This window comes from Bombina bombina, chromosome 1 (assembly GCF_027579735.1).
Source record: "Bombina bombina isolate aBomBom1 chromosome 1, aBomBom1.pri, whole genome shotgun sequence".
Lineage (NCBI taxonomy): Eukaryota > Metazoa > Chordata > Amphibia > Anura > Bombinatoridae > Bombina > Bombina bombina.
Window position 1 is genome coordinate 217,421,132 of NC_069499.1, and position 16,584 is coordinate 217,437,715.

Here is a 16,584-nt window from a genome sequence, read left to right on the forward strand (position 1 = left end):
GAAGGATTGCTTAAAAAGATATTTGTTCAGCAAGGTTTCCTTCTTCAGCCAATTTCGTGCATTATTCCTGTCACCACGGCGGCGTCTTTTTGGTTCGAGGAACTAGAAAAGTCGCTCAATAAGGAGACTCCATATGAGGAAGTCATGGACAGAATTCACACACTAAAGTTGGCTAATTCCTTTATTTTAGATGCCGCTTTGCAATTGGCGAAATTAGCGGCGAAAAATTCAGGGTTTGCAATTGTGGCGCGCAGAGCGCTTTGGCTAAAATCTTGGTCGGCGGACGTGTCATCCAAGACACAATTGCTTAATATTCCTTTCAAAGGTAAGACCCTTTTTGGGCCAGAATTGAAGGAGATTATTTCAGACATCACTGGGGGAAAGGGCCATGCCCTCCCACAGGATAGGCCTTTCAAGGCTAAGAACAAATCTCATTTTCGTTCCTTTCGAAACTTCAGGAACGGACCGTCTCCTAACTCTGCAGCCTCTAGACAAGAGGGTAACGCTTCCCAGGCTAAGCCAGCATGGAAACCAATGCAAGGCTGGAACAAGGGTAAACAGGCCAAGAAGCCTGCTGCTGCTACCAAGACAGCATGAAGGGGTAGCCCCCGATCCGGGAATGGATCTAGTAGGGGGCAGACTTTCTCTCTTTGCTCAGGCTTGGGCAAGAGATGTTCAGGATCCCTGGGCACTAGAAATAGTCTCTCAGGGTTATCTTCTAGAATTCAAGGAACTTCCTCCAAGGGGAAGGTTCCACATGTCTCGCTTATCTTCAGACCAGATAAAGAGACAGGCATTCTTACATTGCGTAGGAGACCTATTAAAGATGGGAGTGATACACCCAGTTCCAACAGTGGAACAAGGTCAGGGGTTTTACCCCAACCTGTTTGTAGTTCCCAAAAAAGAGGGAACTTTAAGACCAATTCTGGATTTAAAAATTCTAAACAAATTCCTCAGGGGTCAATACATGACTACCGTGGATTTAAAGGATGCGTACCTACATATTCCTATCCACAAAGATCATCATCAGTTCCTAAGGTTCGCCTTTCTGGACAAACATTACCAGTTCGTGGCTCTTCCGTTCGGTTTAGCCACTGCTCCCAGAATTTTCACAAAGGTGCTAGGGTCCCTTCTAGCGGTTCTAAGACCGAGGGGCATTTCAGTGGCACCTTACCTAGACGACATCCTAATCCAGGCGTCGTCCCTTTCCAGATCAAGGGCTCATACAGACGTATTATCTTTTCTCAGGTCTCACGGGTGGAAGGTGAACGTAGAAAAGAGTTCCCTGTCCCCGTCTACAAGGGTTCCCTTTCTGGGAACAATAATAGATTCTGTAGAAATGAAGATTTTTCTGACAGAGGTCAGAAAATTAAAGCTTCTAAAGGCTTTTCAAGTTCTTCAATCTATTCCTCAGCCTTCCATAGATCAGTGCATGGAAGTAATAGGTTTAATGGTTGCAGCAATGGACGTGGTTCCTTTTGCTCGAATTCATCTAAGACCATTGCAACTGTGCATGCTCAGACAGTGGAATGGGGATTATGCAGACTTGTCTCCCCAGATTCAAGTAGACCAGTTAACCAGAGACTCACTCCGTTGGTGGTTGACTCAGGATCACCTGTCTCAGGGAATGAGTTTCCGCAGACCAGAGTGGGTCATTGTGACGACCGACGCCAGTCTATTAGGCTGGGGCGCAGTCTGGGACTCCCTGAAAGCTCAGGGTCTATGGTCTCGGGAAGAGTCTCTTCTCCCGATCAACATCCTGGAACTGAGAGCGATATTCAATGCGCTCCGGGCTTGGCCTCAACTAGCGAAGGCCGGATTCATAAGATTTCAGTCGGACAACATGACGACTGTAGCTTACATCAATCATCAGGGAGGAACAAAGAGTTCCTTGGCGATGAGAGAGGTATCCAAGATCATCAAATGGGCGGAGGATCACTCCTGCCATCTATCTGCAATTCACATCCCAGGAGTAGACAACTGGGAGGCGGATTATTTGAGTCGTCAGACTTTCCATCCGGGGGAGTGGGAACTCCACCCGGAGGTCTTTGCCCAGTTAACTCAATTATGGGGCATTCAAGACATGGATCTGATGGCGTCTCGTCAGAACTTCAAGGTTCCTCGCTACGGGTCCAGATCCAGGGATCCCAAGGCAACAGCAAGCAAAAGATCTACGGCGCTCACCTGCACCACGTGTATATCCGGCAGCGTTTTCTTCAGCGTGCACACGTGAAAGGAGCCTGTTCCTGTTGGAGGGTGCAGCTGGAAAAGCGTCCCCGTTAGAACGCAAACAAAGTTCCAGTATATGCAAATTCCACAGCAACTCCTACTCACAGGAAATGAAAAGTCCTTGTATAGGTAAAAAACATTTTCTTTATTGGTGGTGAATGCAGGATAAAACCATAGGGGAGCAAAGCTGCTCACATCAGCAGGAAAGAGTATCCGGCAGTGCAGGAAACGGCAGACATGTTTCGTGTGGGATCTCCACACTTGTTCACTGCTATGATCTGCACTTACCCGGATGCCCTAATTTAAGGGATACACTTAAACAATTAAATTGAACACACATGTGATAATTAACACTTTCCTGCCTGTATAGTAAAGTTGATTCACAAGTCATTAGTAAGTAGTGGCTATACATTTACATTTGATTACATATGAATAATATATACTAAATATTCAAAAATTCTATAGTGATATGCAAGGGATGTGTAGTGGGGGATTGAAGCAGGACATTACAAATTCAGTACAACAAAATGTTTATACTGAAGGTAATTAAATAAATAGATTGACATCTGACTCCATGTTTATTCCTAGTGGATGTCTAGTATTTAATGTAAATATCCACTGTGCCTCTTTGTAACTAAGTTTGTACTCTCTATCTCCACCTCTCTTGTGTTTGGGGACAAAATCAATTGCCTGAAAGGATGCCAATGATGAATCTGCATCGTGCATGTTTTTAAAATGTTTTGACACTGGTGTAAACACCTCGGGGTCATCGATGTCCCTAATATGCTCAAGTGCTCTGTGCCTGAGCATCCTTTTGGTTTTCCCTACATATTGGATTTGGCACCCCCTACAGGTGAGAAGATATATTACGTGTGTTGAGTTACAATTTAAATTATATCTAATTTGATAGGTACTGTTAGAGACAGAGGATTTGAACAGTTCTCCCTCAGTAACATAGTTACAAGTCTTACAAATTCTAGACTTGCATCTGTAAAAGCCTAGCATTTTGGGTATCCATGTACGCACATTGCGTTCAGGTAGTTGAGAAGGGGCCACCATATTTCCTATGGTCTTAGCTTTTCTAGCCACCAATTTACATCCATTATTTGCCACTTTCTCCAAACTGGGGTCAGTGGCAAGGATGGGTAAACATTCTTTTACAACATTACAGATTTTGTGAAATTCCTGACTATATGGAGTGCTAAAAATTAGCTTATTCCCACTAGTCTTTGTTTTGGAGCGGTCCAAATCGACACGTTTGTACTCCAAAAGGCAACACTGGTGGATGCATTAGTGGCGCCTTGGTCGTTCAACCTAGCTTATGTGTTTCCACCGTTTCCTCTCCTTCCCAGGCTCGTAGCCAGGATCAAACAGGAGAAGGCCTCTGTGATTCTGATAGCTCCTGCGTGGCCACGCAGGACTTGGTATGCAGACCTGGTGAATATGTCATCGGCTCCACCATGGAAGCTACCTTTGAGACAGGATCTTCTAGTCCAAGGTCCGTTCGAACATCCAAATCTAGTCTCTCTGCAGCTGACTGCTTGGAAATTGAACGCTTGATTTTATCTAAGCGTGGGTTTTCAGATTCAGTTATAGATACTCTGGTCCAAGCCAGAAAACCTGTGACTAGGAAAATTTACCATAAAATATGGAAAAAATATATCTGTTGGTGTGAATCCAAGGGATTCTCTTGGAGTAAAATTAAAATTCCTAAGATTCTTTCCTTTCTCCAAGAGGGTTTGGATAAAGGGTTGTCAGCGAGTTCTCTAAAAGGACAGATATCTGCTTTGTTTTGTTACACAAACGCCTGGCAGCTGTGCCAGATGTACAAGCTTTTGTACAGGCCTTAGTCAGAATCAAGCCTGTTTACAGACCCATGACTCCTCCATGGAGTCTAAATTTAGTTCTTTCAGTTCTTCAAGGGGTTCCATTTGAACCTCTACATTCCATAGATATTAAGTTACTATCTTGGAAAGTTCTGATTTTGGTTGCTATTTCTTCTGCTAGAAGAGTTTCTGAATTATCTGCTTTGCAGTGTGATCCACCCTATCTGGTATTCCATGCGTACCAAACCTGGTTTTCTTCCAAAAGTGGTTTCCAACAGGAATATTAACCAGGAAATAGTTGTTCCTTCTCTGTGTCCGAATCCAGTTTCGAAGAAGGAACGTTTGTTAAACAATTTAGATGTGGTCCGCGCTTTAAAATTCTATTTAGATGCAACAAAGGATTTCAGACAGACTTCATCTTTGTTTGTCGTTTATTCTGGTAAGAGGAGAGGACAGGTAAGCTACTGCTACCTCTCTTTCTTTTTGGCTGAAAAGCATCATCCGATTGTCTTATGAGACTGCCGGACGGCAGCCTCCTGAACGAATTACAGCTCACTCTACTAGAGCTGTGGCTTCCACATGGGCCTTCAAGAACGAGGCTTCTGTTGATCAGATATGTAAGGCAGCGACTTGGTCTTCTCTGCACACTTTTGCCAAATTTTACAAATTCGATACTTATGCTTCTTCGGAGGCTATTTTGGGGGGGAAGGTTTTGCAAGCCGTGGTGCCTTCCGTTTAGGTAACCTGACTTGTTCCCTCCCTTCATCCGTGTCCTAAAGCTTTGGTATTGGTTCCCACAAGTAAGGATGAAGCCGTGGACCGGACACACACCAATGTAGGAGAAAACAGAATTTATGCTTACCTGATAATTTTCTTTCTCCTACGGTGTGTCCGGTCCACGGCCCGCCCTGGCTTTTAGTCAGGTTTCAATTTTTTTCTTCTAATACACTACAGTCACCACGGCACCCTATGGTTTCTCCTTTTTCTCCTAACCGTCGGTCGAATGACTGGGGGGCGGAGCCAGAGGGGGGGCTATATGGGCAGCTTTTGCTGTGCTCTCTTTGCCATTTCCTGTTGGGGAAGAGAATATTCCCACAAGTAAGGATGAAGCCGTGGACCGGACACACCGTAGGAGAAAGAAATTTATCAAGTAAGCATAAATTCTGTTTTTACAGTTTTTCACAGCTGGACAGCGCTAGTTCATGTGTGACATATAGCTAACATTGTGCTCATGCCTAGAGTTATTTATGAGTCAGCGCTGAAAATAAAGTCTTTCAAAAGAACTGAGATAATGGGGCAGTCTGCAGAGGGTTATATACATAGTAATCACAGAGAAAAAGTGTATTAATATAACAGTGTTGGTTATGCAAAACTGGAGAATGGGTAATGCATGAATTATCTATCTTCTTTCATAAAATTGACTATGGTCCACAGTCCCGCCACTAGGAGGAGGTCAAGAACCCATACAAGAGCTTTAAAACCCTCCAATCTCTCTCTAGTTTTGTTGTTGGTCTTATAGGAGATGGTTGAGAATAGAGGTTATTCCAGCTTATGGATTACAAATTGGAAGCTCAAACTTATGTGAGATTTAGAGTCCCTGGGGAGTATCATTTATCAAGAAGACAGATTAGACTCTCTTACAGCAGCTGAATGATACAGGGACACAGACAAATGTGCACATAGCGGGGTATTACTAATGGGACTTCAGCCATAACTACCCTCACGTGTCATGGGGACTCGTCCCTATCCTCCCTCTGAAAGACTCCGGTATTTCCTTCTGAAATCCTCTGTGGTACTCAATACCTGCACTGGATGGGCTCTCTAATGGATACTGCTGCAAAGGCATTGATAAAATAACATGCCTGCTAAGCCAGTGGAGGGGTACTGCATAAGGTAAGCGCCTTTATACGGCACAGACACCGCCCAGAGGTTATTTGTAGGTATTCTAACACTGGTACAGCATAGCCAGGGGACATAACCTTCTCCCCTAATGACACAATTTTTTCTCCATATCATGTCCCTAACAGTTCTACTAGCATTGGGAACACTATTAGTGAAGCCTCTGACCCTTTTTAACCCTCTCACAGCTTTTGGGATAAAAACATTTATTTCCTAAGATATGGAGAGTCCACAACGTCATTCAATTACTAGTGGGACTATCACTCCTGGCCAGCAGGAGGAAGGAGGCAAAGAGCACCGCAGCAAAGCTGTTGAGTGTCCCCTACCCATAATCCCCAGTCATTCTCTTTGCCTCTGTTAATGGAAGTTTAGTGTCTGAAGAAATTAATTCCTTTTTCGGGTACTTTTCCTTGCAAGCAAGGATTTGGGTTTAGGTGAGTACACGTCAATCTCTTCAGTAGAGTAGTGGTGGCTTTTAAGCAGTTAGGAAGTTGTGAGGTAGTCCTTGCTTTGTTTCCTAACACATTGCTGCCCATTACCGAAAGCCAGAGTTGGTTATTCTGTTCTTTCTTTTTCTACAGGTCTCTTTAAGGAGTATGTGTCCTTTCACGCCTTGTGAGCTGCCTTCCTGCCGGACAGCTAGACTGCAAGTAAGTGCTTTTGTCTTTTAGGTCTTTGAGACTTGCACTTCAGAAGAATATGTCATATGCAGTAGATGGAGACATTTTTAAAATCCTTTATACAGGATTTTCTTTGGCAGTGGGCAGACACATTATGTATGTTGAGACTAGGGGTTAATCTTCCCTTTATTGGGACGTTTTTCTTCTTTGGTGTAGCACACTCAAGCCTTCATTGATTCAGGGGCAGCTGGAAAGTTTCTGGATCACCGTTTTATGATTCAAGCTGGTTTGCCTCTTCTGCAGAAAAGACATTGTCTCAAAATAACCACCCTGGATGGCACCCCCCTTGGTTCAGGCGTGATCCATTTTGAGTCAGCACCCCTGACCCTGACTGTGGGAGTACTCCACTCAGAACAGCTGCAGTTTGAGGTCATTCATTCCCCAGCACAGCCTGTCATCCTTGGCTTCGGTTACACAATCCACAGTTCGACTGGGCTGAGGGACAATTGGCCTCCTGGGGTACGTCCTGTTTCCACTCATGTGTTGCTAAAGTCACTCCCCTGCCCCGTATTCCCATAGCTAGTATACAGACTCCTTCAATCCTTCCTTCAGTATACACAGACTTTGAGGATTTTCAAGAAAAAAGCAGCCGACGTGCTGCCACCCCACCATCCTTATTACTGCAAGTTCGACCTCTTTCCTGGAGCCTCACTTCCTAAAGGGAGGACTTATCCTCTTTCCAAGCCTTCCAATATTTTTATGAGCATATTCGAGGAAAAGTTTGTCTATGAGAATAATCTATTTCATCTGTGTGGCGCCACCTGGTGGCGCTACATAGATGACATATTTGGTATTTGGTGGGGCGACGTTGGCTCCCTGCAGCAGTTTGTTGCAGATCTCAATATGGCTTCTAGATGTATCAAGTTTACGCTATCTTGGAGTGAAGAATCTATCAATTTTTTGGACACTAAAGTTTATAAGTATGGTTCCCTGTTAAAAACAGATTTGTATAGGAAAAAAACAGGAATAGCCTTCTACACTTCTCTAGTGCTCATGCTCCTTCCCCAATTCAGTCATTACCATATAGCCAAATGCTTAGGGTTAAACGTATTGTTAAGGATGAAAATCTGGCCCTGCAAAGGTTAGAAGAGATGGGTTTAAGATTTGTTGAGCGAGGGTATCCTTATGATATGATACAGACAACTTTGAAAAAAGTTTTACAGACACCAAAAGATAGGGTCAATATGATGGATGTACAAAAGAAAAAGGACCCTAACAGATTGGTTTTTGTTTCAGAATACAGTGCCCACAGTGCAGTGATACAAAAAATAGTTCGCAAACATTGTCATGTCCTCAAGGAATGCAATCCAGAAATCTTAGCATTTCAACAGCCCCCTATGCCAGCATATACTAGATTACCTAGTCTTAGGGATAAATTAAAGGGACAGTAAACCTTAAAAATAATGTTATATAATTCTGCACATAGTGCAGAATTATATAACATTATTTAGGTGCTATAGCCATAAACGCCTTTTTTACCTTTTAATTTGCTAAAAATATGGCGCTTTTACAGACCCGTTCTCTGCTCTCTGCTGAGCGGGTCTGTTATTTTTAGTCAGCGCATCGGGCCAGCTGTCACAGGAGCGAGCTGCACTTAGTGCTATGGCGCGGTCGGGCCGGGCTGTGACTATACAGCTGGCTCGATGCGCTGACTAAAAATAAGACCCGCTCAGCAGAGAGCAGGGAGCGGGTCTGTAAAAGCGCCATATTTTTAGCAAATTAAAAGGTTAAAAAGGCGTTTATGGCTATAGAACCTAAATAATGTTATATAATTCTGCACTATGTGCAGAATTATATAACATTATTTTTAAGGTTTACTGTCCCTTTAATTAAAGCAGATGTTGGGTCTAATAAAAAATCAAAACAAGGCTTTATTACTTCAGAAAATAATGGTGGTTTCCCTTGTCTTAATTGTTCAAATTGCAACAACATGATAAAAGGTAATCTTTTCATACATCCCCAAACGGGTCAGAAATTCAGGATCAGGGGCTATTTCAATTGTAATGCAAATTTTGTAATCTATCTAATTAAATGTCCGTGTGGGCTAATTTATATTGGCGAGACGACCCAGAGGGTCAGAGATAGAATTATTCAACATAAATCCAATATTAGAACAAAAAATTTAAATGCACCAGTAGCCTATCATTTTCTGAGTTGTAACCATACAATTCAACAACTACGTTTTCAAGTAATAGATTTTGTACAAAGCCCTAGGCGAGGTGGCAATAGAGAACTACTTCCTACAAAAACGTGAGGCCTTTTGGATAAATAAATTAAACACATTAGCTCCCAATGGAATGAATAGAGAATTGGATTTGAGTGTGTTCCTTTAAGAGAGGAAATAACATTAAGAGTTATGTGAAATTTTTTGTCATTTTTTAATTCTGTGTATAATATACTTGCTATGACATCTGTTTAGAGTTTTTAACTTTGTATTTTTTCACAAAAAAATGTGAAAAAATTATTTTTTTTATATAGGTGTAAACCACTAGAGGTCACTATGTTAGGCCTTTTTTTTGCCTTGTAAATGGTTAAATTAAAGAGGTGTGGTGTTACCTGGTTATAGGTATTTAAGGTGATTAAGTGTGATGTACAAGTTATGAACATGACTAAGGGTTTGTAGCCCGAAACGTTGTTCTGTCTCCTGGCTCCCAGTATATGGCAATAAAGATAACCTCTGATTAAGGATATTGTGGTGCGACTGCTACTTTTGTTCTTTTCTGCAGTCAGGTAGGCTTCCACTGCCTGTGGGGAATGAAAATATTTTGGGCCAGAGGCTGTCATCAGCCTGAGCTTGGCCGGATATAGCAAAGCCACTTGCTGGCCCTGTTCATGTAGCCTTGTACAGTGCGGAGCAAAGTCCTTGCACCTTTTGGTGACCTCCATCGAGTAGTCTTAAAACAGGAGCAGGCGGTGGGAGTCATATTTCACCTCCTTTTGCGTGCGGTAGGCTTGGAGTATCAGGATCTTCTCTTGGAAATTTAAGCATTTGAAAATTACTTGTCTAGGCTTGCTACTGGTGTTTGGGAGGTTTTCAGGGCCTACCTTGTGGGCTCTCTCCACATCTATAGGGAGTGGACACTTTGGGGAAGAGAGCTTTGCCTTTAATCACTTCAGGGATGCCAACAATACGGAGATTGTTGCGGCGGCTCTGATTCTCAAGGTCTTCAACCCTATCCAGTAAATGTTGGTTTTGCCTAAGAAGTTGTTTAATAGAGACATCTGCACTAGACTGTCGGTCTTCCACATCTGAAATGCGATTCTCTGCAGTTGTAAGGCGGAGGAGAAGTGTCTCACCTCACTGGTTAAATTGTCCACCCCTGCCTGTAAGGAGTCTATCTTGGGTAGAAAAAAATATTTTAAGTCCTGCATAAGGCCTGAGTGGTCCCCACCTTGCGAACTAGAGGGGTCAGGATATTGGGAGATTTCTGAGTGTATTTCCGCCATGTGGCGTTTTTTTTTTGTCCACTGCTTTAGATTTGTGGGTCATTTTATTATCACGGATGGTATGTGTTACGGTTACCCTTAGTCTCGCTGAGAGATGGACCGCTTAGTAGCCTGGATCCCTATTGCTAAAGAGGGGAGAAGCTGCTTTCCATAGTATTCTATATGAGTCTCGCAAATATAGAATAATCTCCCTTAGCTGCAGTACAGCTAGGATACCCTTCTGCCCACAAAAACGAGTCAACGCTGCGATTGAGGGTCAAACAAGAACTCAGGACTGGGATGCCCAGCCTGCTTTTTATTAAGGTTACATGCACACAGGGCACTCCCAGGGGGAGAGGGGGGGAAGCACAAAATCCCCCATCACACATTTAGATAGAGAGCACTGTCCTTTGACAGGCCACAATAGGATTATAGTACTTAAGATAACAAGTTTACAAGTTCATCTTATCAATTAGCAGTCTGGCTCCAGAGGTGATTAGACAATAGTTTCTAAAAGCTGAAAAAAAAGAGTTAACTCTTTATGAAATGATACTTGTTACGGTTTTCTTGGAGCCCTTCTTAGGCGCTGGCTTGCTGGTTCAGGCATTGCTGCTGGGAAATAAGCTCTTCACAACAAAATAACTAATGCTTCTGTAACAGTGCTCCCTTTCTGTGGAACACTCTGGCAGATACGGTCTGACCCCTTTTCGGGGCAGACTAAGGCTGTCCAGACCGCTGGTTATGCGGGGCTGAGGTCGGTTTGTCTGGACAACCCGTCGGCGTTGCCATTCTGTTTCCCAGGTCTGTAAGTAATGGTGAAATTGAAGGGTTGCAACGATAAGCTCCAACGTAATAGCCTGCCGTTATCTCCAGAGACCCGGTTCAGCCACACCAACGGGTTATGGTCGGTGACCAGAGTGAACTCCTGACCATATAAATAGGGAGTCAATTTCTTTAATGCCCACACCAAAGCCAAACACTCCTTTTCGACCGCTGCATAGCTGACTTCACGGGGCAGGAGCTTCCGGCTGATGTAGGCAACTGGATGCTCCCCTCCATCTTCGCCTACTTGGCTGAGGACGGCTCCCAGCCCGAACATGGAAGCATCTGTATGGACGATAAAACGTTTGTTAAGGGCTGGGGCCGCCAAGACAGGAGCGTTAATTAGAGCATTTTTGAGAGCCTGGAAAGCCGTTTCACAGTGGGGAGACCACAGGACCTGTCGAGGTAAGTTCTTCTTGGTCAAGTCAGTCAGGGGTTTGGCAAGTGTGCTGTAGTCTGGTACGAACCGTCTATAGTACCCTGCCGTGCCCAAGAAGGCTAGGACCTGAGTCTTAGTGATGGGGGTGGGCCAATTGGCGACAGCTTCTATTTTGGCCGGCTCTGGTCGCTGCTTTCCACACCCCACCCGGTGACCCAGGTACTGTACCTCGGCCATCCCAAAGTGGCATTTTTCTGGCTTCAGAGTCAGGCCAGCAGCCCGGATCTGATCCAGAACCATTCCCACATGAGCTAAGTGGTCCTCCCAGGACTCACTGTGGATCGCTATGTCGTCCAGGTAGGCGCAAGCAAAACTCTGGAAGCCATCCAGGAGCCTATCCACCAAGCGCTGGAATGTAGCTGGGGCATTCTTCATCCCAAACGGCATTACCCTAAACTGATATAAGCCGAATGGGGTGACGAATGCCGACTTGGGGATAGCCTCCGGGGCCAGGGGAATCTGCCAGTAACCTTTGCAGAGGTCAATAGTGGTCAGGTAATTTCCCCTGGCTATACGATCGAGTAGCTCGTCTACCCTGGGCATAGGGTAAGCGTCCGTCACGGTATTTTCATTGAGCCTCCGATAGTCTACGCAGAACCGGGTGGTCCCATCTTTCTTGGGCACCAAGACAACTGGGGAGGCCCAGGGACTATCGGAGGGCTCAATTACCCTGAGCTGGAGCATCTCATCGATCTCCTTCTTCATTCCTGTCCTAACTGCTTCGGGGATTCGGTACGGAGCCTGGCGCAAGGGAGCTTGTCCCGGAGTATCTACCTGGTGGGTGGTTAAAGTAGTGTACCCTGGCTTCGGGGAGAAGGTGAGGTGTTTGGACTGGAGGAGTTGGTTGAGCTGCTCCCTTTCAGTGGGGCTAAGTCGGTCCCCTATCTGAACCTGCGCCACTATACCTGTGGGGAGGCTCTTTTCTAATAGGTCTGGAATGGGTAAACTGTCGGGGTCTTCCTGAGGGGAACAACATACGGCCGTCACGTTCTCTGGTCGCTCAAAATATTCCTTGAGCATGTTTACATGGAATGTCTTTCTAAGATTGTTGTCGTGGCAGCTAGCTATCACATAAGTGGTGTCTCCCCTTTTCTCTACGATTTGGTAGGGACCCTGCCAGGACGCCTGCAATTTGTCTGTCTTCACCGGCTTAAGTACTAACACCTTTTGTCCTATGGTGAAGATTCTCTTTCGGGCCCCCCGATCGTACCATACTTTCTGTCTTCTCTGGGCCAACTGGAGATTAGCCCGCACGGATTTGGCTAATTGCTCCATTCGGTCCCTGAGTTCCAGCACGTATGGCACAATTGGGACACCGTCAGCCTCCATCTCTCCCTCCCAGTGCTCCCGGATCAGGTTTAGGGGTCCCCGTACCTTTCTTCCGTAGAGCAACTCGAAGGGAGAGAACCCTGTCGTTTCCTGGGGCACCTCCCGATAAGCAAATAGGAGGTGCGGCAGGAAGCGTTCCCAGTCTCGGTATTCCTGAGTGAACGTCTTGAGCATTTGCTTGAGGGTCCCATTGAACCTCTCACACAGCCCGTTCGTCTGGGGGTGGTATGGGGAGCTCAGGAGGGACTTAATTTTGCAAACCTGCCAGAGTTGTTGGGTCAATTCAGCCGTAAATTGGGTGCCTCGGTCGGATAGGATTTCTTTTGGAAATCCTACCCGGGAGAACACCTGTACTAGTGCATTCGCTACCGTATCCGCTTGTATGTTGGATAGGGCGACAGCCTCTGGGTACCTGGTAGCGTAGTCCACTACGGTAAGAATGTATCGCTTACCGGAGGGACTAGGGGTAGCCAGTGGTCCCACTAGGTCAATAGCAACCCGGCTGAAGGGTTCCTCTACAATGGGCATATTTACTAGCTGGGCTTTAGGGTGATCGCCTCGCCTTCCTACTCGTTGACACACATCGCAGGTGTTACAGTAAGTTCTAACGTCAGGGTGCACCCCTGGCCAAAAGAACGTGTGAGTAATGCGGTGTAGGGTACGGGTTACGGCTAGGTGGCCTGCTAAGGGGATGTCGTGGCCTATTTTGAGGATTTCTTGACGGTATTTGTGGGGCACAACCAGCTGTCGCCTACGCTGTCCCCTTTTCTCTGTCCAGCGGTATAGTTTCCCTTTTTCCCATAAGAATGTTTCGTTATCTGCCCCGCCCCCTCCGGTCTCTGCTCGTTCCCGGTACTTTTGTAAGGTCGGGTCAGTCTTAGACTCTGCCTCAAAAGCATCTGGGGTGTCCCAGGGTATGGGGCCTAACCTGTCAGGCAAGGTCGGGGTAGGTCTTACCTGTGTCTCCCGCACTGGTGAGAGCTCTCGCTCCGTCCGGGCTTGGGCCCGTGTAGTCACTGGGTCCGCCTCATTGTTGCATACTGGAGCATAGGCAGAAGTCATGGGGCCCAAATCGTTGCCCAGTAGTACTTCGGCAGGTAAATTATCCATTAGGCCCACGTTCACAGCCCCCTTTCCCGCTCCCCAATCAAGATGCACTTTAGCTGTTGGAATTTTGTACACATCCCCCCCCGCCACTCTAACGGCCACAGTCTGTCCGGATCGCTTGTGCTCTGGCACCAAATGACTCTGTACCAGCGTGATAGTAGCCCCTGTGTCTCGCAATCCCTCGGTAGATCGCCCCTCGAGCCATACCCTCTGCCGATGGTGCTGGCGGTTATCTGAGGCAGCATATACAGGGTCTGCCTCGTGAAGCGGCCCCACATATCCCTCCATAGGGGCCTCTTGGTTAACACAGATGGCCCGGGCCGGACGATAGGACCCAGAGGGGTAATTGTAATTCCTGGGGGTCTGGTGCGTATTAAGGGGGCAGCTAGCCATGAAATGCCCTGGTTGCTTGCATCGGTGGCAAGTCGGTCTGGGACGCTCAGAGCTGTTATTGGGTGGTCCTGAGTGTCGGACGGGCCCTGTGGGCACCGGGGCTCGGAATTCAGCACGAGGGGGTGCACGGTAAACCTCTCTGGGTTCGACCCGTGCTGGAGCTCGGTAGTTCATGGGTTCGTGAAGACGGGAGTCATAATGTTCATCGGCCAATTTGGCTGCTTCTTCTAAGGTAGAAGGCCTCCTGTCTCGCAGCCATTCCTTCCCTTGCTGTTCCATGCCATTATAAAAATGTTCTAAGAGAAACAATTGTAAAATTTCCTCCCCAGTCACCGCTTTACTTCCGCTCAGCCAGTGATTTGCCGCTCTCCGCATTCGGTGCGCCCATTCCATATGGGTATCGTTAGGCTTCTTTTCTGTGCCCCGAAACTGTCGGCGATACGTGTCCGGAGTTACAGCGTACCGTCGCAACAGTGTCTCCTTAACTAGCTCATACTGTGTCACTTCCTCAGCACCCAGAGTACGAAAGGCTTCCAGGGCTCGCCCGGATAGTTTCCCAGACAATATCGTGGGCCACTCTCTGTTGGGAATCTGGTGCAGGGCACATTGCCTTTCGAAGTCCGCCAAATATTCATCAATCCCTGTCTCGCTCTCTAGAAAGGGTCGAAATGCCGCATAGGGTATCTTGGGCCTCCCAGCATTTTCGACAGGGATGATTACCTGCGGGGCTTCAGCATTGCGGTGTGCGTTCGCTAGGTTGAGTTCGTGGGCTCGAGTCTCTCGTATATCCTCGTCCGCCTCCGCCATCAACTGCTGTACCAATTCCATGGAGGGGTTCGGCCCGTATAATGAGAGCCTTTCCCGAACAATCCTGGTTTTTTCGTCACTAATCGTGGTCGGTGTTTCCGCCATTGTGAAGCTCTGATCCAGTTCGGTCAATTCTGCGATCAGCTCTCTCCTCGGCCGGTTGCTGGCGTACCCCCCTCTGCTTTCAAGTAAATCCTTTAGGGTTGTACGCTTCAATTTTTCGTAAGCGCTCTCCATCCGTTCTGTACCTCTCCTAGGAAATCCAGGAAAATCCCGCCGCTGCCGCCAAATGTTACGGTTACCCTTAGTCTCGCTGAGAGATGGACCGCTTAGTAGCCTGGATCCCTATTGCTAAAGAGGGGAGAAGCTGCTTTCCATAGTATTCTATATGAGTCTCGCAAATATAGAATAATCTCCCTTAGCTGCAGTACAGCTAGGATACCCTTCTGCCCACAAAAACGAGTCAACGCTGCGATTGAGGGTCAAACAAGAACTCAGGACTGGGATGCCCAGCCTGCTTTTTATTAAGGTTACATGCACACAGGGCACTCCCAGGGGGAGAGGGGGGGAAGCACAAAATCCCCCATCACACATTTAGATAGAGAGCACTGTCCTTTGACAGGCCACAATAGGATTATAGTACTTAAGATAACAAGTTTACAAGTTCATCTTATCAATTAGCAGTCTGGCTCCAGAGGTGATTAGACAATAGTTTCTAAAAGCTGAAAAAAAAGAGTTAACTCTTTATGAAATGATACTTGTTACGGTTTTCTTGGAGCCCTTCTTAGGCGCTGGCTTGCTGGTTCAGGCATTGCTGCTGGGAAATAAGCTCTTCACAACAAAATAACTAATGCTTCTGTAACAGTATGTAACTTCTGAAAATATTGATCCACTCTCATGTGATTGGTAGAGATAGGAGAGAACGCTCCTCTGAGTAGCCCCACTGAAAATATTTAAGCAATGTGAACATAGGCCAAAGGTACCTTAGTAGTGTTAATAAAAATCAAGCTCTATGTAGGTATTGTATGTACAGTTCAAGTATCATGCGATAACAATAGCGGCCCACACAGAGCAATGTAACATGTATATCGCCTTGTAGTAGTGACACTAAATGGGCGGCTATCAGTAGTGCACAGGCTATCTAATGTACTCCCACTAGTATTTGGAGTCACTGTATAATTGTATGTCTGATCTTATCTGGTACAGCTTCGGGTAGTAATACAGTACCTTATCAATGTCCATGTGGTAGCATTCCGCAGCCCGCAACACAAGGCCTGTCGGATGGGATTGTAGAAGGTGTTCTTTTGAACAATGTAATCAAGCAAACCCTGGTATTGTTGCATGTTGAGCGAGATCAGTTATTCCCCCCACTCAAAACTGAGTTGCGGCACTATCGCCACCCACGTGGCTAGCAGGGATAGTTTTCAGCCAGGGTCCAATACCATGCAGCACAGGCAGTTACTCTTAAGTGTGATAATAAGGTATTTTTCAGGCCAGAAAGATTCTTCAGCAGCTTTAATAAAGTTGAAGCTCTCAGCAGTTATCTTATATACAGTTCAAGTACCATGCAACAATAGTAGCCCATATCAAACAGTGTAATACCTGTATCGACTGTCTGAGTTGCCGA